Here is a 24,116-nt window from a genome sequence, read left to right as displayed (position 1 = left end):
ACATCTTTAATGCCAGTAGCCAAAGTGACACTCACCTTTAATCCCAGTAGCTACACTAGTTATCATAAAAATCCGGTGGTGCATACTTTCAATCCCAGTGGTACACACCTTTAATCCTAGCCTTAGGGAGGAATATAAAACAGGCAGGGGGGAGACAACTCTCAGACATGGTCCCATTCTGAGATTCTGGGAGGAAGGATCGCCATTTCAAACTGAGATTGAGGTAAGAGCCAGTGACTGACTGTTTTGCTTTTCAGACCTTAGGTTGAACCCCAATTTCTGACCCTAAGTTTTTATTAATTGTGCATCAACTTAGCACATTTTCTTTATCCATTCTCAGTTGAGGGACGTCTATGTTGTTTCCTGGTTCTTATTACAAATAAAACTGCTAGGAACATAGCTGAGCAAGTGTCCTTGTGGGATGATATCATCCTTTGGGTATATGCCCAGAAGTGGTATAGCTGTGTCATACAGTAGGTCGATTCTCAATTTTCTGAGAAACTGTCATATTAATTTCCATAGTGGTTGTACAAGTTTGCACTCCCACCAGCAATGTAGGAGTGTTTGCATTGTTCCACATCCTCCAACACGAGCTATCATTTGTATTATTATTTGTATTATTGAGTTTGATAATTCTTACAGGTATAAGATAAAATCCCAGAGCCATTTTGATTACCTTGGTGGCTAAGGATGTTGAACATTTCTTTAAGTGTTTCTCAGTTATTTGAGATCCCATTGTTAAGAATATGTTTTTGTTGGATGGGTATTTTGTTCCTTGATTTCTGTTTCTTCTTTGGTCTTCTGACGTAAGTGCCCAGGGTCTCCAGTGACTAGTGAGTCTTCAGGTCTATTAGGGTGTCTCTTGTAAGACCTATGGAGTTGTGGGCAACAACATTGTGTCTGCATTTCCAAGTATCTCTGTGGTCTCTGGAGTTCTGGGTACCTGCCTGAACTCTGAGATTCAGAGTAGATCATGGCCTCCAGTACAGCTGAAGTGTTCTGCAGATGGTGTATGCTGGGATATGGAACTCTGGGTGGGGGTGCATTGGGGGGGGGTGTTGTGCCAGCTTTAGGGAATATTAGCTGGCTTTGAGCAGTGTTTGTCCTTGGGTCCCTAGAATTGGCCTGACATCAGGTAAAGCAGAATTCTTCTGCTGAAATTGTGAACTGAAATATGGAGCCCAGGGGAGGGTGTCCAGTCTAAGGGCTGTTGGACAGGCTTTAGGGATTGCTAGCAGGCGGTGGATGCTGTCTTTCCTGGGATCCTGAGGACCAGCCTTGCTTCCAGTAAAAGGATTGGAGGTGTGGAGTGTCTTGTAATCTCTTTAAGCTCAGCATGCCCCATGAATGTTTGCTAATTGTGTCTTTCCTGAAAACCCCTAGTTTATCTGCTATAGCAGGCTCATATCTCACAGTCTTTTCTCTGCACTACAGTATATATATATACTGTATATATATATATATATATATATATATTCCAACATTTTATTAATGTTCCTGGTCAACACACTAATAGACCAATAATGCCACATACATTTTATCATTAAATATCCTTACTCTTCACTTTTACACACAATTTCTTGCTCAACATCTTCACAGAATGTTTCAAGTCCCTAAGATACAGAACCAAGACGATTGTGCCCCATTTTTTTATTCAACAGATGATAGATAAATGATAGGTAGATAGGTAGGTAGATGATTAGATAGATAGATAGACAGACAGACAGACAGACAGATAGACAGGAAGACAAACAGATGAAAGATTACAGATAAATGACAGAAAATTGGTTATAGATAAGTAGATAATAGATACTCTCTTGAGGCAGGTTTTACTCTGTCCTGACTGTCCCGGAACTCACTCTGTAGACCAGGCTGGCCTCCAGCTCACAGAGATCCACCTGCCTTTGTTACCTGAGTGCTGGGATTAATGGCCTGCACCTGCTCCACCACTGCCCGGCTTTGGTCATCGTCTCTTACCACAGTAAAAGAAAGCCTAAGATGGGTCCCCTGTAGTACAAGTTCATAGACTTTTCTTGAACAGCACCTATTTTGTACCATCTGTACTATCAAAGGAAATGTCATGCCTGGAATCTTCTTCCTCATTATCCTCCCCCACACAACATATTATGTGAACCTTGGCCTTGATTGACAACGAGTATGAATTTGTTGAATGGACACCTGGGATACAATTTATACATGTGCAGCATCTCTCCATCTTCAAAGCTTCTACATTTTCCTTTAATTGGATGTTGGTTTGTTTACTGTGGTTCGGTGAAAGAAGCAGTCCCAGGGTTGAGCATGTGCTAGGCAAGTGCTTACCCTGGAGCTTCCCTTACACACTGAAAGCCTGACAATCCTCTGCCTGACTGAAATAGAGCAATGAGAAGAATCTGCAGCTCTGAGTCTTCCAAGCTCTCAAAGCACAGCTTTCATTTTTGATTCACCTATGGGAACGATTTGCTTTAGAACATGAAGACTGCAACCAGCTCGTGGTTCAGGGACCCAGATGGCAACCTACCAGTCGCTTAAGAGATTCATTTGAGTTGTGAAGTCAGAACAATAAACACAAGACTCAACCACCTAGAGGCCAACTGAGATCAAAATTCAATTTATAACCCAAAGTACAATTTGTTATTCTGATCAGTAGAGACAGTGGATTTTCTCAGGGAGACCGGGATTGGAGTAGCTTAGAGTTAGAGTTTAACGATATCTCAAATCTTGGATCATCTCCCTCCCAGGTCACGTCTGTCAAATGAATTTTCATTGTCTTGAGTCTCACAGTTCTGTTGCAATTCGTTAGCACCCCATTGCATTCTATTCACACAGAGACCAGCCCCTCCATGAAGTGTCTGGGTAGCCAGATCTAGGATGTATTTTAGGTGCATGACCTGAAAAGTAAGCAGTCTATTTTGGTCACAGAGTCAAAACAATAACATTTGGTACTTGAACATGTTTATGTGAATGTTGACCCCTAAAAGAGCATCACACTTAGAAAGTAATAGCTCTGTGCATGATGCTTAACTGATCATTGTTATGAAGGAGCATCGGCTCTTTAGGATGTTTTCTCCAAAGGGACAGCATGTCACATCCATTGTGCATAAATCCAGGACAAAGAATAGGCTGGCCACATTAAGGGCTATTTGTCTGCAAGGCTAGTAAATACTCACAGATTCCTTGCCTAAGGCCGGGCGAAGATTGACTGCACACACAGGGCTATTACTGCTGAGTCCAATTTCAAAGAATTCTTCTTGCAAGTGTAACTCAAATCTGAGCATTGGAATGAGAGTGCTCAACACCCTGTCATAGTGACCTGGGTAAGTCCTATGTTTTCCAGGGGTGGGGCACAGTGCTTTTTATAATGGGACCAGAAAGGACTATTGTACCATGGCTTCTTTCAGTGGAAGGCCTGATGACTGCCAAAGATTCCTGCACATCAGAGCACAAAGAACCAGGGTTTGCCCTGAGGATCCTTGCAGTGATCACAGCCATTGTGTCACTGGCCTGTAGGTGTGTAGGCAGTGCCTGTTGGCAGATGCTACCCTGGAATGGGCTCATCCTCAGTGCCATCAGGGAAGCCACTTCAACAGAAACATCTACCACTAGGGTAAGAAGAACAGGGGATCAAATCCTATCCCAAACTGTGCCCTTCTCTTACTTAACCAATGCACTTCCTACGACTTTCTTTAAAGACATCTTCCAGACCTCTTGGGATCAAATAAAGGGAAGGAGGTTTGAATGTTATTCACCTTACAGGACATCCTTGTCTTCTGAACTACATCATTTAAAGGACTCCTGGGAACTCAGCCTTCTTATTCAAAGCTGTCATTGAATCTCACCTCTAGTCAAGAACTAAACCATGATCAGACTCCCTCCCTTCACTCTGGCTAACACTTCCACTGCAGAGTCTCAAGAAAAAAAAATCTAGCCCCTTTATAAAGCTTGACACTGATGTAAGCCCAAGGTCAATTGTGCCTAGAAATCACTATTATTCTTACCCATAGCTCCCAATTTTGTCATAAAAGAAAAGAATCTTTCCTGCTAGCTTTTACAATGCTAGTGACTCTCTTTGACACGTTGGGATCGGCCCACTGGTTAAAAGCCTGAAGGTGATGGGGATAGATGTGGAGCAGTTTCAAGATGAACTGATTTTCCCTTCCACAATTGGCCCCCATATTAATTTACTTACCTATCACTGTGATAAAGCACTCAATTAAGAAATAAGGGTGTAAAGATTGATTTCTGGCCAGGATATAAGGAGATGTAGTTCACATAAGGGAAGGCATACTGGCAGGTGGCTCCATGGTAGCCAGAATGTGAATCTGGAGATTGTTAGCTCTTCAATTCTTGGTAGTATAGAAAGCTGAGAGAGAAGAGAGAAGAGAGAGAGGGAGAGAGAGAGAAGGACGGGTAGTAAGGCCAGAGTATAATCCCTAAGAGCAATCATGCAGTAGTTCAACTTCTCTATGTAGATGCTGCTTCATGAAATTTCTATTTGAAGCAGCAAAATCAGCTGAGGACCAAGTTTCCAAACCATTTCACATTTAAGCAATACCTCTTTTGGTTATATACCCAAAGGATGCTCAATCATACCACTAGGACATGTGTTCAACTATGATCATAACAGCACTACTTGTAAAAACCAGAACCCAGAAACAACCTAAATGTCCCTCGACCAAAGAATGGATAAAGAAGATGTGATACATTTACACAATGGAGTACTACACAGTAGAAAAAAAATGACATCTTGAAATTTGCAGGCAAATGGATGGAGCTAGAAAACATCCTATTGAGTGAAACCAGACCCAGAAAGACAAATATCACATGTACTCACTCATAAGTGGCTTTAGATATAACAAAGAAAAAAAAGCAGCCTACAATTCATAATCCAAGAGAGCCTAGACAACAAGCAAAAATGAGCCTATGAGAGACATACATGGATCTAATCTACATGGGAAGTAGAAAAAGACAAGATCTCCTGAGTAAATTGGGAGTGTGGGGTTCATAAGAGAGGGCAGAAGGGAAGGAGGAAGGAGGATACATAACTCATAGCTCAATAAAAACAAAAAAAGTAAATGCAAAAAAGTAAAGAAAGAGAGAAAAAGGAAAAAGAACTCTCTAAGAGATAGGAATGCAGCCTTCAAGCAAGAAAACAGACCCATCAAAGAAGGGGGCACACATTCTGATGCTCCCAAGAATAGGTATAAACTTACAGATGCTTTACAGCGAGCGAGCTCTCCAACCAAAGAGAACACGTGATTTTGGATTTGTAGCTTTGTAATCTTTCTTTTGTGGGAAATTGTTCACGTGACTTCACTGAACACAACTGGTAAGAGACAATGCAGATGGTTTCTCAGAGACACGAAGCCTAGCTCAGTAACGGGGGGAGGGGCCATGCATCTAAGGCACCCTCAGTTTCTGGAATCTTCCATCGCTTCTGGTTCTGACATGCAGGATCCCTCACATCTAGAGTAATTGTCACTTTTATGTGAGAGAAGCAGCAGGATGCAGATTAATTTGACAACATTGACATTAATCTCCGAGAGAATGGATATTCCTAGTGCTGTTAGAGTTCCTGAAGTTTGGTCTTTGCCACACTGAAGAACTTTGAGATAAACTGGTCTCCCATCTTTTCACTTGTCCACTGTTTGCTGGATATCCTTCTGAAACCCTATACACCTTTAATCTGTTCATGACACTGACAACTTGGCTTTCCCAAATGCGTCGCCTTAAACAAGTATTCAATTCCACAGGGGCCTTTTATTTTAAAGACCATGAACTTCATTTAATCGTCCCTTTCCCCACCACACATATGGTTTCCAGAGACATGTCCACAAAGAGTGTCAGTGTCACCGAGTACCTCCCCAGCCAGAAAATCAGTTCCTCGTACCCACATCTCATACCAGTTTTCCTAAGGCTTCAATGCTTAGATGCACAACCCAGCCACCAGTGTTTGCATCCGAGAGGTGTGTAACCCAAAGAAGTTAAACCAAACCTGATATAATTGAGGGAAAAGGGTGAACTGTAGCAGAGGTGTCAGTTAGCTCACAGGATTTGTAGAAAATATGGGTACAAGAACAAAGGTAGGTCAGACTGCGGGAAGCTCTGTGCTTAGAGCACCATAAAATAAATTCTACACTTAGTGCCTTCAACCAGCTTCCAGTTCCGTCTGCTGTGAATTCTACTGTTTCTCTGAATAATTTCCTTTCTCTCCCCAGATGGAACCATCTCGCTGCCAAGCCAAGACTATGTGCCTGTGACCTCACAGTCTAAGTGGAGAAAAGCAGCGCATTGGATCTGTTCGTGCTTATCCGTGACACCCTGCCTCCTGCCAAGACTTGAATACCCTGGGTGGGAAAGGCGTTCCAATGCCAAATGGTTTAACAGCATCACAACTGACTGCAGTCAACAGACAGGCGCTGAATGCTTTCAGGGGAAAACGTTAGAGTGTCCAAAAAAGAAAGTGAGATCCCACACAGAGAGAGAAGATTGAATTAAGTGAAGAAAAATGGCAGTAAACAGACTAATCTTTGAAGGAATTTTGTACTGATGGAAGGCTTAGTAGCTTGAAAGATAAGGCAGGTGTAGAAGTAACGCTGTCTTTTCCATCGTAACAACTAAATGCAAGTCAATGAGAGCATTCATTTAAGGAAAAAGTTTCACTCTGCAGTCATTAAGGGGATAAACTAATGAATGAATGCATGTGGGTAAAATTAAGAGCAATGCATGTAGATCAAAGAGTGACTTTTCCCTTAGAATAGGACAAAAGGAATGATGAATAAAGCAAAGAGAGGGGGCAGGAATTCGTTGCGTTTTAAAGGAAGATGGGACACCTGGATCCTTTTACCTTAATAGGCTGTACAGTGCTGCCCAAAGTTCAAAGAATAAAGCAGAATTAAAAAAAAAAAAAAAGGAAAGAAGGAAGGAAGGAAACCTGAATGTTAGTATTGGTAAGAGACTTGGCGTTGGAGGGGTTCCCAGGTGTCCAAGGGAATGTCCCCAGCTAGGTCCTTGGGCAGTAGAGGAGAGGGTTCCTGAACTGGCCTTGTCCCCTAACCACACTGATGAATATCTTGAATATCACTGTAGAACCTTGGTCCGGCAATGGATGAAGATAGAGACTGAGACTCACATCGGAGCACTGGATTGAGCTCCCAAGGTCCAGTTGAAAAGCAGAAAGAGGGAGAAGAAGAGCAAGGAATTCAGTACTGCGAAGGGTTCGTCCACCCACTGAGATGGTGTGACTGATCTAATGGGAGCTCACCAAGGCCAGCTGGACTGGGACTGAAAGAGCATGTGATCAAACTGGACTCTCTGAATGTGGCTGACAATGGGGGCAGACTGAGAAGCCAATGATAATGGCCCTGGGATATGATTCTACTGCATGTACTGGCTTTTTGGGATACTAGTTTGTTTGGATGCATACCTTCCTAGGCCTGGATAGAGGCGGGAGGGCCTTGGACTTCCCACAGGGCAGGGTACCCTGCCCTCTCTTAGAACTGGAAGGGGAGGGGGAGGAAGTGAGGGAAAGGGAAATGGGAGGAGGTGGAAATTTTGAATGGTATTATTTATAAAGCAAAAAAATATAAGATGTTTAAATTTAAAAAATAGTGATAATGAACTAGGCATGAATAAAGGACCCAGTGGAATGGAGAACCACTTCCTATCTGACTGCCTAAACGCTGTGTAATAGTAGTCACGAACACTGGGGCTGATAGATTTTTCCAGTAGCAAAAACAGTATTCTCTCCACCCAACTACCCAGCTTCTAGAAATCACCTCCCTACAATGTGATTATACACACAACAGATGCAAAAGCAGCTGTAGCCATGTACTCAGACACCTAAGATACAGCCCCCCACACACATTGCAGTTACCATGATGAGGCACTTTTGACACGTTATACATGAGTTACAAATAAACCGCCTACTGCAGCCTTATCTGTGGTTTTGTGGTATCTTTGATGCTTGCTCAAGGAATCAGAATTTAATCACCCATTAAGAGAGCAGAACAGGCCTCGGCTTCACCTCGGTCTTCCGAGGTTTGTCTCTTTTGCCGAGACTCTTCCAGATGCATTTCGGTAATGACACTGTATCCAGCTTCTGAGATCAACAGCCTGAGCTCAATCTGCTATAGGAATCTTCCCAGAAGAAAGGGATGTTTCATCACGCGGAGTCATTCATCCTAGCCCGCGCTCTCCTGCTTCTGATCTTCCACTGTTAAAAGCATAACACACTGGAGGAAGATTGTGCTATATTTCATGAGTGCTCCGTGCGGCCGCCAAGGGACACTTCCATCTGTTAGTTGCTCTCCACTTTGCCTACTGATAAAACAGGAAGGACAGCTTGCTGATGGGCTCTTTGAAGCAAATGGCTCCACTCTTTCCTGCAATTAATGTTTGTAAATTATTTCTACAGTAGTCAGCAGGTAGGGTACCACAATTTCAAGATTAGTTCCAATAAATCAAGAGCCTGCCTTCTTTCTGAGAGGACCGCCATTACAATGAGACTCATGGTTAGTGGCATACTCTAGGCATGATGAAAATTGCTGTGTGTAATCGAATACTCTCATTAATTCTGTCAATTACCATTCCCTCGTGGGAAGATCCGAAGGTTGTATGTTGGGTTGTTGAAATTTCAGTTCATGTGTAGTATGTGCTGTTCACAGAATCTGGTATTTGGGGCACTTCAAAATTTCCCAGTAAGTTAATGGTCCTTTGCCTGCTAGAGTGCGAGATGCTCATGACAGCAAAGCTGGGTTGTGATGAAAACAATTTGGATTTTTCTCCAGGATTACTCTGTTGTTTCAATCATAAATCATTTTTAGAGTAGAGAAATAATTATGTATTGTAGAGTCTCTGCACTATTTTAAGAGGAATTTCTCTAGCCCAATAGTATGAACCATTTTTTTCTAAATTGAAAAACTCTTTGATTTAAACTTCCATCTTTAATTTATTGGCTCAAAGGAATCTTTGATTTAATTTTGACCCTAGTTTTGTGGTTTGTTTGTTTTTTTAAATTGATTGTTTCCCTATGTTCTGTGATGGTCTATTTTCAAGATAGAAAAAATGGCCATACAACATACTTTAAGATGGCCCCTTTTCAAGTTGTAAACAAGGGAATTGAACTTAACAAACAACATCTCTCTTTTCAGAGTAGAAGCACGAGAGACAGAAAGGATGAATTCCAAAGATGACCCAGGTCATCTTTGACCCAGGTCAAAGAGGCCACTGATGAAGACAGGGGACAGTAGAGGACTATTAAAAGCCTAAGGTGGCAACCACCTCCTCACTTGGGGCTGTCATCTAAGAACTTGAACTCCTATCAAGAGAAAAGATGAAGGGAAAGGTACCAAGACATCCAGTGGCAAAAAGAATCACAGTGCTTCACCTTAAGCAACTGAGTATACCTTAATGAGGGGAAATGGAAAGAATTACAGAAATGTGTGGAAAGAAAATCCAGCATGAAGCTGAATCATAGGAGCATGACCTTGCTCAGACAACAATTTGGGGGAAGTGTAAGGCACCCAGAATTATGTGTGTACTCTGCAGCCATTCACTGTGTTTCACAGTAGCTGATGAAAGCCATGACCTGTGCCTCTGTGTTCACAATACTGTAAGAGTAACTAGAAAGCACACCAGACATTAAAGACTAAACTAGTTGTGTGAGATACCACACACAAATGTTAAAGATTAATAGAGTTTCTTATTTTTTAAAAATCAGCTGTCTTTAAATGAGAGGTAAGACAATCCTCTTCTGAGAGAAGACTGTCCACACTACTACGAAGTAAGAATAAAACATCCAGAGAGGCTTTCCTTATCACCAAATCAGTCTCTAGGGGTTTTTGGGGTTTTTTATAATTTTTATTCATTTTTACATACCAACTAAGTTCTTCCTCCCTCCCCTCTTCTGCTCCTCCATCACCTCTCCACAACCTTCCTCCATCCACTCTTCAGGAAGGGTAAGGCCTGCCATAGGAAGTCAACAAAGCCTGGCACATTCAGCTGAGGCAGGACCAAGTCCCTCCCCTCTGCATAGGCAGGACTTGTAGGCAGAGAGAGGAAGAGGAGATAATAGAAGTGCATGGAAGGTGACAATAAAATAAATCTTACATATAGAACAGAGGAAAGGTAACTGAGCCACGTGATACACCACAGATTAATAAAAACAGGTTAATTAAGTTATAAGAGATACTTAGAAAAAAACCTAAGCTAAGGCCAAACTTTCATAATTAATAAGTCGCAGGGCCATTATTTATGAGCTGATAGTCCAAAGGAAAGTCTGAGCACACACACTGGATAAGTGAGCAAAAGAATGACTGAATAAATAAGATGGAGAAACAATTGACTTGAGTGAAGACACCCATTGTAGACTTTTGACCTCCACATACATGAACACATCCACAAATGAAAATGTAACACCAAAGTTAGATCTAAGAAAATAGCACAGAATCGAAAAGATACTGGCCATTCTTCCAGTCTTCATGAAAGCATGCACTATCATTGGCTTCATGCAAATTTTTATGCCACCCTTCTTATGGCCCTAATCATGATAACCTGTCCTAGCATGAGCCATGTACTACAGCATAGAAATAGATCCATGTACTCAGTACGTGGGTCAAATCACACCACTGCCTTTTCTTCCAGAGCTGGGTACTTTGATTACTCCTGCATTTAATGATTCAACTTTAGGAAGAAAAACATGTTCTTTTTCCTTTGAAGAAATTAAATGCCTGTTTGTAGAGAATTAAAACAATCAAAGCATCTCCTGTGTTATTTTCCCATGAAAGTCAGTTTTTATGGGGCACTGGGAAGACATAATTGCCAGCTACTAATTACAGGGATTTTTTTTCTTTTGACAGGGAATTTAAAAGAATTTCTAGTACTTTATCTTATTTTCAGTTTTCTAATGAAGAGGCAGGAAAGTGGGCAGCATGGACTGGTACACGGGAAGAAACCAAGTTCTTCAGTGAGAGAAACAGCAGGGTCTGTAAATGACAAAGGAATAGAATCAGCTATACATTGAAACTACCGCAAGCCTGGCGGTGGTGGCACACGTTTAATCCCAGCACTCGGGAGGCAGAGGCAGGTGGATCTCTGTGAGTTCCAGAATGGCCTGGTCTACAGAGTGAGTTCTAGAACAGCCAGGGCTACACAAGAGAAACCCTGTCTTGAGAAACAAACAAAGAAAGAAAAACAAAATAAACAACTATCTGTAATTTGTATGGGTAGTTTTCTTCATTAAACCTTCCCAACAAGTAATTATTCCACTGATAACTTTGTTCTAAGTGTTTTGAAAATGCAGCCTTCAGAGTCAATGTTGTATGCATTTCCACATGCAGAAAACAAGCATATATAATCTGTTATATGATAACATAGCTTCTGCTTCCCTTCCCTGTCATATTAAAATTAGTATTCTTTACCCAAAATTAACATTTTGTATTCAAAATATTTAATGCCTCCTCATTTAATTAATAGAAGAATTCAATTAAGTTGAAACATATAGGTAGATATATATATATATATATATATATATATATATTCCCCCCCCCCCCGCAGGTTTAGAACCACCAACTTAAATATAGAGTTAGGCAAGTGAGATGGTTCAGTGTGTAAAATCTCTGTGGCATTCATGTTCCTATATTTACATTCACATAGAGAGAAAGAGAGAGAGAGAGAGAGAGAGAGAGAGAGAGAAAGCTCACAATAGCAATAAAATGAAAATTTTAAATTAAATGCAAACATCAAAAAATTTACATCATGATATTCCACAGAGACTTCTGGAGTAAACCAACGGACCCACCAATTCACTCTTGTTTTGCTATTGACTTAGACAAAGGGTTGCTTGTTACCACCAGATAAATATTTAGGAAAAAAGCTACCTACATGGTTCGGATTACATATCACATCTTAGTTAACACATTTGGGCTCACGAATGTCACTCTCACTAGCTCAGTACTAGTCCACACTCTGCAGCTATCTTGGGGCTAGTTGTTAATCACTCTTGGCATTGTTGTTTGCAATTCAAAGAATGTTAATGCTTCTCCATTTAAGAACGCAATAGCTCGATGATCAGAACTGTACAATTTGGGTAACCTCAAACTTAAACTTAAGAATTTCATTTTTCCTGACTTCTCTTAGGACTGGAGAGCGAGGGGGAAGGGGAGTGGGGGGAGTGGGAGGGAAATGGAAGGATGGGAGGAGGTGGAAATTTTAGATAAATAAATAAAAAAGAAACATTAAAAAGAATTTCATTTTCATCATTATCATAAAATTATTGTCTTTTAAGTATTCTTTTAAATTTGTTAAGAATTTTTAAAATCCTGGCTATTGGAGTGGCAAACTAGCCAATGAACAGCGACGAATAAGAACAAACTTTTTTTCTTTTCTTGTCAACATTTATATAGTAAATGGTGATGCACAGTAAAATAATCCCCCAGTAGGCTATCGCAGTGTTCCCATAATTATTGTTTTCAATATTCCCTCGTGTTTTTAGAAAGGATGTTGGCAAACATACCTAAAGCTAGTTTGTAAAATTACTACATGTGTTAACACATCTACAGTGTGCTGTATTGTGATGGAAATTCTTCCTGTGTTTGGAAAAGGTATCCTAATCTTGATACGTTTTAGAGGCTATAATGTTCCTCAGTTTATGCATGTGAGGGAGACGTTGTCAAATGTACTTTCAAGGTAAGTAAAATGAAGTTCAGAGAGATTTACAACTTCTTCTTGGTTAAGGACAAGAGCCAAAATTTCCAAGTCTCATTCATATTGACTCTTTTGGGGTGGGGTGCTATTTGGCTTCCATGTACTGATCACAGACCATCATTGAGGAACATGAGGGCAAAATTTCAATGAGGAGCAGAGGCAGGACTAGGAGGAAAGCTGCTTACTGGCTTTCACAGCTCCCCCTTTTACACACCCAGACTCACCTGCATAGGAATGGTGGTGCCCACAGTGGGCAGGGTCCTCCAACATCAATCAGGAATCAAGAAAATGCCTCACCAATGTACCACAGGCCAATCTTATGGAAGCTGTTCTTTAATTGAACTTCCCTCTTCCCAGTTGACTCAAGTTTGTATCGATGTGAAAAAAAAAAACTAACCACACAGAGTGTTAATGATCAATAATATTGGTTCTCACTGTGCAGCAGATTCTCCGAGAGGACGTTTCCAGCATACATTGCTGGGCCCTGTCCTCTAGAGTTTCAAACTCATTAGGTCTAGGAGGATGTTTAAGAACGTGGAGTTCTAATACTCAAGTGAAATCGTTGTGGCTGATCCTGGAACTCACACTTTGGAAACCATTGTTCTAAGATTTTTATTGACTTTTTTAAAAGTGTATTTTGTTTTTAATGTGTATGAGAATACCTGTGTGGGCAAACGCACATGTGTGTGTAGTGCACATGTAGTCCAGAAGAGGGTGCCAGGTCCTCTAGTGCTGGTGTTAAAGGCTATTATGAGCTACCAGACAGTAGTGTTGACATCCAAACTTGGGTCTTCCGCAGGAGTAGTGTGCTCTCCTAACTTCTAAGCCTCTCTAGCCCTCCACCTCTTGACTATTTCTGAAACTATTCATTTTTATGAGTTTTAGCTATTGGAGTTTTATTAATAAAAATTAGTTTGTAAGAGTTGACATGCATAAACTTGAGTGTGACAGTATCTATCACTTTAAGAACCGTAGGGAAACAATGTTTAAAGTCTGAGATTAAATTCTTGAATCCGACTTCTTATTTCAAAATATGATTGACTATTTTCTTCCTGCTCAATTCTCACTGGAATGGCAGATGATACGTGGAGAATCTGTAGTCTAGTCCCAAATGGCTAGGGGACAAAAGCTGCTTTCATGTCATTTCTGGGCAGAAGCTGAAAGGCCAAAAATCACTGGAGAAATTTGCTCGGGTGAGGTTTTTTTTTTTTTTTCCCCAGTTCAATTTTATTCTCCCTCGAGGTTCAAACAAACTTCAGATAATCATCTTGAACTTGGTGACGAACCAAACTCAGATTCAGACTGTGGCTTCTCAGAGGGTCAGCCTTTCCATTTAGAATAAGGCACAGCTTAAAGTGACAAGCCAAATGGGGTCAAATGTTCGATGCTTGGTGAAAGGCTCAGCTGTCGTATTGAAACAATGTTGACAAGATGGCAGGCTTTAACATAAATCCCCATGGAAGCTATGGATATCATTCTTGCCTTCCCTTCTGTCTCCTAGCCAGCTGCTTTCTACAGTGCTGCCAATCATGCCCAGTGCTTGCTAGAAGCAGCAAGGATTAGACAATATGTGCCTGTGCTGGCTTCAGAAACAGAAGCTCGCCCTGGGCGTGCATAGAAGGTGACATTCTTGATTCCTCGGGACAAGGGAAAAGGAGCTGATATACAAACAATCAGGCAGATACAGTCACCATGGTCCTTTCTTGTCAACAGTTAACCCTCTGGCTCAATGTCGTTGAATAAAGTGAGAATTGGTCACTGTGATATGTGAACCAATTCATGAGTAACAAATAGTTTGAAAATATTGAATACTTCCAGTCTGGCAACATGGTCAGATTTTTCTGGAAAACAAGAGGTTATGTGGTACGGGATAATTGTATTTTGTCAATCATGTTTTAAATAAACACTGATTGGCCATGCAGGAAGAATAGGAGGGAAAACCAGACAGGAAGTAGAGGTGATGCAATGAGAACAGGAGAATTCTGGGAAGGAGGAAGCTAATTCCTCCCACTCCAGCCCAGATAACTGAGGAAGCAGGATGTGATCTGCCTCTAAAAAAGGTACTGAGCCATAATGGTAAAACTAGATCAGAAAAATGGGTTAATCAAGATGTGAGAGTTAGCCGGTAAGAAGCCTGACCTAATGGGCCAATCAACTTTATAACTTATAGAGATCTCTGTGTGATTTTCTTTGGGGATAAACAGCTGTGGGAACTGGGCAGGACAGAAAACCCCAACAAGCAGCCAGCCATCATGTTACAGTTATGAATCATGAAGAGTTGAGCTTAGAGAGATGACTCAGTTCACTAACCACGTGCCTGGCAAGCATAGGACCCAAGTTCAATTCCTTATACTTGTGTGAAAAGTTGGGTTGTGGTGGCACACACCTGTAGTACCAGCACTGGATTGGTAGACTGGAAAATACCTGAGGCAAATATGGATAGCTTAGAACAAATCAGTTCTTAGTCCAATTTTTTTTTCTTCAAAAATACTGAGTCAAAAGTGTTAACTACTGATGAGTGATGACCATGGTGACTATACCTGTCCCTGACTGTTGTGTCAGATATGTGTTACCTCACTTTGTCTGTACTGAGGAATCTAGAAAGTAGACTAATTGGCAAGTTAAAATAAAGAGAGCAATTAAGGGTCACTAAGATGCATCCAAGAATAAGGATGCCTTACACCAAGCCTGAAGATATTAGTTCAATACCTGGAACCCACATGATAGAAAGAAAACTGACTCCATCACACTGTCCTCCGATTTCCACATCTGCATCATGGCATTCGTGCCCACATACCTGCACATATACTAACACACAAAATAAATTAATAAAAATGTAAAAATAATGTTTAAATATGGCCAGTGAAGAGACCCTATCTCAAAAATAAAAAAGATGAATCCTAAGGCTACCCTCTGATTCCCCCCACACACACACAGAGACCACAACAAACAAGATGACAAGGGTTTAGAAACATGTCAGCTTATCCTTAGAAGCAACATCATTATCTGGTGAGGACTTAGCTCAAACCAAAGCATGACTCCACTAAAGCTTTGGACTTCACATCTCTGCCAGCTGATGTTACCTATCAATTTTGCTGGGTCAACTGACTCCCAGAACACTGGGTAAATAAATGCTATCATATATAACAAATATGTGAAGGGGATTTCACAAAAGATTAGCATTTGAACTGATGAGCTAAGAAGCTAGCTAAACTTATTCAATGAGGGTAGCATCAATTTCGGACCATTCAATGATAGAATCATCATCCAGAGGGTCCCTCAAAAGAAAAAAAATGGGGTAAGGTTGAGTTGCTTCTCCACCCAACTGCTGAGCTAATATATGGATCAACTTTGCCTAATGTTCCTGTCAATATGGCCTGAAATTAAAACTATCAGCTGTTGGTCTCTCATATCTTTCAATAATATACAAGATTTCCTGGGTCTCCAGTGTGAAGACAGCAGATCATGGAGCTATTCAATATATATAATCAAGTGAGTCTTTTCCTTATATAAATTTTATTATATGTGTTTGATATATATATACATACATATATATGTTTGTATATATATATATATATATGTATGTATATATTATTGGTTCTGCTTCCCTGGAGAACTCCAACTAAAACAATGATTCTTCAATGTACGTGAAGCATAATCAATGTCACATTGAGATGTGTCCATGCCTGCTGTGAAGAAAATTAGCTTTGGGATACACTGTTCCTGTTTCAAATTATGCCTTTTCCTGTAAATGTAATATGGGATACTAATAATGTTATAGGTATAAATTGATGTTGGGATTATTTTCAGTGGCTTGGCTCACATTGTGTTTGCCTTTGAAATCTGCATAGCTACTGGTTCTTAATGAATGGTTTCTGTCTTGAGTCTTAAGGGAATTACTGAGGTTGATTGTGTTTTGGGGGTAAGAGATTAATTTGAAAAGCTATAAGTACCATAGACAGCAATAATATGGGGGCTCTGATGAGAATTCAAGTCCACAAGGGAAAGTGGGATTTTCTTCCTAGAGGTGTCATAGGAAGGAAGTTTCATGCCATGTAATTGATGAGTAGCATAGGGCTTAGGTCTGCCAGGCTGTCCCTGGTATCCAGGAATAGGTAGAAGGAAACTTTCACTGTGGAGGAAGAAGTATGCCACTCTGGGGATGTTAAGGAAGTGAGGAGAATCTAGCTGAGGTTCAGCCATTAGAAGGGTGAGGACACAACATTACAGACTGTTTTCTGATGTCCACAAGTCTGGCAAATTGAAATCTGTGATTTCCGTGGCACATGGTTGGGCTTTGCTTTTTATTTTAATCAGCAACTGTAAGAAAGAGTCTGTAGCAGGCAGATGCAAACTAAGCAGCAATCCAGTCTGGGATCTAACAATTATCCCATGTATATTCTAGTTATACCACTCTGAAGCTGGTACGTATCCGAATAAGGTGATGATAACCAGGTGTTATGGTTTTTATAAGAAAGTCCCCCAAATCCACATATATAGGCTTGATCCCCAAAGTGGCAGGATTGGGTTGGACTGTGGGACTTTAAAAGGTGAGGCTGTATGGATGGCTCTTGAATACATGCCTTCGTGAGGCATTGTGGGAGCTCTCTCCTGTCCTCTCCTCTTCTCTCTCTCTCTCTCTCTCTCTCTCTCTCTCTCTCTCTCTCTCTCGCTATCTATCTCTCTCTATTTCTCTCTCCTCAAGTCTTACTATGGAGCATACTCCAATTACTAAGGACTTCCTTCAAAGAAAGAACAAATGTGGATTCCCAATCTTGACCCAGACCTTCAGAACTTTGAGACAGAGTAATCCTCTCCTCTTCATACACTATATCAGATATTTTACTATAGCTATATTGATGTGCGGTTCCACTCTGAATGTTGTGAGTTTGTTTTATTACCGTTGGTCAATAAAGAAGATTCTTTGGGCCTCTGACAGGGCATAATAAAGTCAGGGGGGAAATCCAAAAAGAGATAAAGAGAGAAAGTAGTCAGAGTCAAGGAGACACCATGTAGCTGTCGAAGGAGACAGACCATGGAACCTCACCAGTAAATCATGAACCTCATGGTAAAATATAAAATAATAGAAATGGATTAATTTAAGATGTCAGAGTTAGTTAATAAGCAATAGACCATGCTGGTGTAGGTGTTCCTTCTGTTTGTGTGTTGCTTTCATTGGTTAATCAATAAAGAAACTACCTTGGCATAGCTGATAGGGGCAGAACTTACGTAGGCAGAGAAAACATAACTAAATGCTGGGAGGAAGAAGGACAGAGTAAGAGAAGCCATGGATCCTCTGCCTATGACAGACACCAATTAGAATCTTGCCAGTAAGCCACAGCCATGTGGCGATACACAGATTAATAGAGATGGGTTAAACTAATATGTAAGAATTAGCCAATAAGAAGTTAGAGCTAATGGCCAAGTAGTGTTTTAATTAATACAGTTTCTGTGTGGTTATTTAGGGTGTAAGCTAGCCGGGTGGCTGGGACAAACAGGGAGCTCTCTCCTTGTAACATCAAGCAGTGTTTTAATTAATATAGTTTCTGTGTGATTATTTCAGGTCTGGGCAACTGTGAAACTAACAAGCAGTCCCCGCCAACAAAATGGTGTGCCAATGTGGGCCAGCTACATCCACATAAAACCTGAGAGAGCTTGGAAAGGAATTCTACACACACACACACACACACACACACACAAAGAGTTAAGCACAGCTTCATGGTAGCAACATTTATCAGGTGGGCTCTGTTTGCTAGAAGCAAGCCAAGGCAAAATTCTTTTAAGAGAAGGTTTCCTAACTCAATGATATCAACAGAAACTGTTCAGCTCCTTTAAGAAGTCTTTCTTGTTCATGATAGCTGCACAAACACTACTGTTTTTTTCTGGAGGCTGGGTACTTGAATGAGGTTTATGGGCAGTGTGCTGCAAGTTACTTGGTGGCAGCATGGGCCAATTGCTTCCCTGAGTTGAGGTGGTGAGTTTGGCTCTCACCTGGTGGCCCCAGAGCTGGCAGGAAACATACCTCCACAACACTGAAAGGCTGAGAGGGACAGAGCCAGCATCAAGGGCTGCTGCCAACTGCTAACCATTTTAAAAGCACTCCTGGTCAGAAAATGATTATAGATACACAATAAAGACAGATTCAAACAGAAATAAACTGAACATTCCCAAAGATGGGATGGTCCTTCAGGTTTCCTGCATCACAGAAGAAACTGCCAGACATTCTGCAGGATACAGAAGAAAGTGACTGACAAACTGCCAATAGAGGTGAAACAGTCTTTCAAATTTCCTGCTTCATGGAAAATTCTGCCAGATACTATGGGACTGTAGGCTGAAGATGGATGCTGCAATGTTAAAGAAAAACTTTGGGTGATTGTGCAGGCAGCAAGATGTCTCTGTCAAGTGTAGAGTTTTCAAAGTTGCTTACAATGTACTTTCTGTTAACTTAAGTAATATAATATCCATTAGGGATCTTTGAAAAGTTGAAGAAAGATAGTTACAGTTTTCCTTAGTTATGATAAATGATAATTTTGATATAAAACTTTAGACTCACAAAGACAGCATAGATGATTAAGTATCTTCCTTAATTTGTCAAATGTAAATGTACTAAACATTTTAACTACAATTCTTGCTAGATAGCTATTTTATTATATGTAATTTTACTATGTTAAAGTTAAAACATTTCTTTCATTTAGACAGAAAAGGGGAGGTGATGTGGGATTCTGCTCTGTATGCTGTGAGCATGTCTTATTGACATTGGTTAATAAAGAACCTTCTTTGGGCCTATGACAGGACAGAATAAAGCCAGGCAGGACATCTGAACAGAGATATCAAGAGAAAGTGGGCAGAGTCAAGGAGATGCCATGTAGCTGCTTGGAATCTTTCTGGTAAACCTCGAGTTTCATGGTAAAATATAAAATAATAGGAATAGATTAATTTAAGATGTAAAAGTTAGTTAATAAGAAGTTTAAGAAATAAGCCAAGCAGTGTTTTAATTAATATAGTTTCTGTGTGATTATTTTGGATCTGGGCAGCTGGGAAATGAACAAGCAGTCTCTTACTACACTATGTGAATTCAACTAATTCACCAAGTTAATGGCCTTGTTATAATCTAGAGCTGGGAAATGACTGAGTACAAATTTTGTTTTTTAAGAATTGTTAAAATATGGACTGTTAGAGTGGCATGGCAATTTTTTTTCAGAAGGAAACATATAATAGTTACCTACAATGCTCAGAGAAGATGATGAACTATTGGTCTTACAAACATTTATAAAGCCAAAACAGTGATATTTGGTCATACAGTTTCTCAGAAGTATGTCATTTTTGTCATTGCATTACTGGCACCATTATCCAAGAGTTATTATTAAACACCCTGAGAATAGAGTTCTAGAATAATCTCACCTTGAGGCTAGTCATCTCTGTATGACTCTTGGAATATTAAAGCCAATTAAAAGATTAGCACATAGAGGGGGACCCTAAGACGATTTGATTCAGTTGTTCATTACACTGTGGCACTTTTTTCAAAAGCTACACTAAAGACTAGCAGAACAGATGACCACTCCTGCCCCGGCTTTATCTGTTAGCCTTATAGGTTTGGCTTCTTTCGGAGAATAGCATTTTGCTTCTAGCAAGACATTGAAAAGAATCTGTAGCTCTTGTTACTTATGGGCAAATAAGCTAAAACTGAGAGGGGTGACCTGATTAGGTTGCGACTGTTTATCAAGATTCAGGTCAGAGGTGCAGTCTTCCTGCTCGGTGAGGTTGGAATGGGTCACATGCTTTCAAAAGAGTTCAACTCTGTTTCCTGCTGCTGTTTTTTTTTTTTTTTCCAGCATCACTCATGTCCTCTTTTCTTGCTGAATGGCCCCCTCACGTTTCCCAGCTTAAGTCCATGGATCCCTTTTGGAATCCAAGCCTCTTTCGTCCCTGCATATACCAACTTATGACATGCAAAAAATCATGCATGAAGTAACTGACTTTGGGAGGAACCATAAGACATAACTGGGATTAAGCAATCATCTTAGGGCCAGCACTGTTATTGTTGTGAAAACAGTATCATCACCTGCCTGTAGATTATGCAGATTACATTTGATGACTGTTTGTTAGGATGTTCATGAACTCACTGGGTGTATGTGGGCATCTGGAGTGTTTGACCTCTGCACTTTTAGATGCACAGCTTTGTGCTCATCTACCTGTCCCTAAGTACGCAGGATTTCCCTCACAGAGCAGATTTAAAAAGTGTTGAAATCATGTACTATGTTTCCTGGCACTTTTGTATTCCCCTTGTACCTAACAAAGAGACATGTGTATGGCAAACAATCTGAAAATCGCTGGCTAGTGAAGCTAGAAATAAAACTAACACCCTTAACCTCAGGGCCCAGAGGCAAAGAGCAAAGAGCAGAGAGAGGATATCAGCAGCATATAACCACGGGAGGGCTGCAGCCTTGCGTGACCTCCCTGCTGCGCTTGCTGCTAATGATCAGATCTTCCTTCTGGAACTTTCTGTTCCCTTTGTTTTATGTATCATGGCTCTTTTCTTACCTCTTTGAACTTTCCTGCTAAGTGGCATTTTGTGGTTTTGCTGACCCCCTGAAGATTTTCATGTGTTTCCTACAATTTCTCATGACATTTCTTGCTTTCTTCCTCTCTGCTTGAAACACTCATCTTCCAAGATTCAGTTCAAATAAAATTTCCTGTTTAAAGGAATCCAGGTTGGAATTATTTGTTTCTTTCATATAAAGTTTCTTCTGCCCTATTTTTTTTAACATAACCCAGTTTCCTTTCGTATCAACTAATTTTATGTGTTTATTCCCAAAAATATTTATACATAAATAAGCAGAGATAAGCATATTTTCCCTCTGCTTTAATGCAAATGATAGGGTATGATCAACTATGTTCTATACATTTCTGTTTTCACTTAATTATATGTTTAAGGGGGGGTGTTTCCGTGTCATTCCCTGACAGCCATGTAGTTCTCTACTGTAGCATAATAGCATGCTTTATTTAATCACTTTGTTGCTAATGCAACTCAGATGGTTTCTAAAGTTTACTATTATAAGCAAGCATGGAATTAAGAGCACTATATGCATGCCACCTTGAAAATATATAATATTATGCCTCCAGAATAAATTAAAATTTTTACTATGAGAAATGATATTTTAATAAATTTTCAATTGTTCTTCATACACGTTCTACTAATTTTCCAGCAATTGTTGCTACCAAACCTGAAACTATCTTAAGGTTCCAAAGCCAATATTCAGAAAAGGAGAGCAAATAGGAAAGAAATCTGTGTTATTCATGGCTGAACACCCAGAGAAGACAAGACTTCTCAACAAAGACAAGGTTAGGGAACTCAGATATCTGAAAGAGGCAGGCTTTCACGGGAAAAGAAGAGAAGTACCCAGGACCGCAAAGGAAGCTGTACGCAGAGTCTGTCGTGCAGGCCATGGTTGGGTCTGCTTGCTTTCTTTCTGGGGGTGTTTCAGTTTTGATTTATTTCTCGTCACGTGTATGGGTGTGCCTGCTTTTCTCTACATGTCCATGAGCGTGCAGGTGCCCAACGAGGTCAGAGAAAAGGGTGAGATTGTGTGAACTGGAGTAACAAATAGTGGCGAGCAGACTTTTGGATGTGGGTGCTGGAAACGGCTCCCAGATCCTCTGTAAGAGCAGCAAGCATTCTTTCTTAACTGCTGAGCCAACTGCCCAGTGTGTGTGTGTCTGTGTGTGTGTGTGTGTGTGTGTGTGTGTGTGTGTGTGTGTGTGATTGTTCTTGCTCTGCTTTTCTGCCCGTTAAACCTCATAGAAATGTTGACTCCTTGTGTTAGCTGATGCCCAGGACTAGAGTAAGGAAGCCACTGTGCACTCTGATGCTTCCTTGGAGCCATCACACCTTGGGTTTTGTAACATTAAACAAAGGCGAATTAGTAGTTAGCAGTTGTCTGTTTGGTCTGTTTGGTTTTGTCTTTCTTGTTTGTTTCTGCTGTTGTTTGGGTTTTTGTTTTGTGAGAAGCTCACTGCTACATAGCTGAGGTTGACCTTAAGATCTGTCTGTCTCCACTACTGAGAACTGGGATTAACAATTTACATCTTGGCCATTTTATTCTAGCTCCTCCTCAGAGTTAAAAAAGCTGGAAAAAGCCAATGGACACTCCACAAAGGAGTGGGCACTGCTCAGACATAGGATAGCTTATCCTCACCCCCCGCCCTGCCCAAAGCTATTGGCCCCATTGGTACATGAAACAGGAATCTGCCAATCTAAGTAGAGAAAAGTTTCTACTTTCATATAATTGTCCTTTTATGATTGAGGTTAAGAGTCACTGGAGTTATACATATCTTTTTTTACTGAGTTATCTGCTTTATCATCATTTTTGTTCTGTGAGATAATTAGTTCTGTGCATTTAAAGAAACCTTTGCAGATGGGGGAGTTAGATTTGCTGCTATTGTTGGTATAGAACAGCAGGCTTCCTGGTGTGTGCATTTGGGTTTGGAACTCTTCTTATCATAACCATCCTCATTCTCTAGCTGGGGTGCAGTAGGGGAGTTAGTTTTCTTTTTTTAATTCATTTATTTATTTTCTTCTAAACAATCTTTTCTTGATTTTGCATACCAATCCCAGTTTCCATTCTCTCCCCCTCCTCCTGCCTGCTCCCTCTACTTCCCCCCCACCTCACTCCTATCCACTCCTCATAGAGGGTAAGGCATCCCATGGGGAGTCAATAAAGTCCGGTACATCACCGGAGGCAGAACCAATGCCCTCCTCTCGGTATCTAGGCTGAGCACAGTATTCCTCCATAAGAGTATGGGCTCCAAAAAGCCACTTGAAGCACTAGGGATAAATCCTGGTCCCACAACTAGTGGTCACACAGACTGACTAAGCCACACCACTGTCACCCACATTCAAAGGGCCTAATTTGGTCTCCTGCAGCTTCCCCAACTGTCAGCCTGGAGTCAGTGAGCTCCCACTAGCTCAGGTCAGCTGTTTCTGTGGGTTTCCCTATCATGGTCTTGACCCCTTTGTTCATATTATCACTCTCTCCCCACTCTCTTTAACTGGATTCGGGAGCTTAGGTCAGTGCTTAGCTGTGGAACTGCTTTCATCAGTTGCTGAATGAAGGTTCTATGATGTCAATTAAGGTAGTCATCCATCTGTTTACTGGGGAAGACCAGTTCAGACACCCTGGGGAGTTAGTTTTCTATGTCCTTTGTGTTTCTAAACCGAAACTCTGTGTAGCAAATGATGAATGAGTAAGAGAAACAAAGGAGTTCAGGTTTATTAGCTCATGTATTTTCTTAGGTACATAGGAGAATCCAGGAAGTGAGTATAGACACTAGACTCATTCTCAAAGAAAAAAAAAATCAAACTTCTGTCTTAAATAGCATTGTTCTCTGAAACAAAGAAAGGACTGAGGGAAACG

Source organism: Myodes glareolus, chromosome 20 (assembly GCF_982192425.1).
Source record: "Myodes glareolus chromosome 20, mMyoGla1.1, whole genome shotgun sequence".
Classification (NCBI taxonomy): domain Eukaryota; kingdom Metazoa; phylum Chordata; class Mammalia; order Rodentia; family Cricetidae; genus Myodes; species Myodes glareolus.
Note: the sequence above shows the minus strand (reverse complement) of the source record.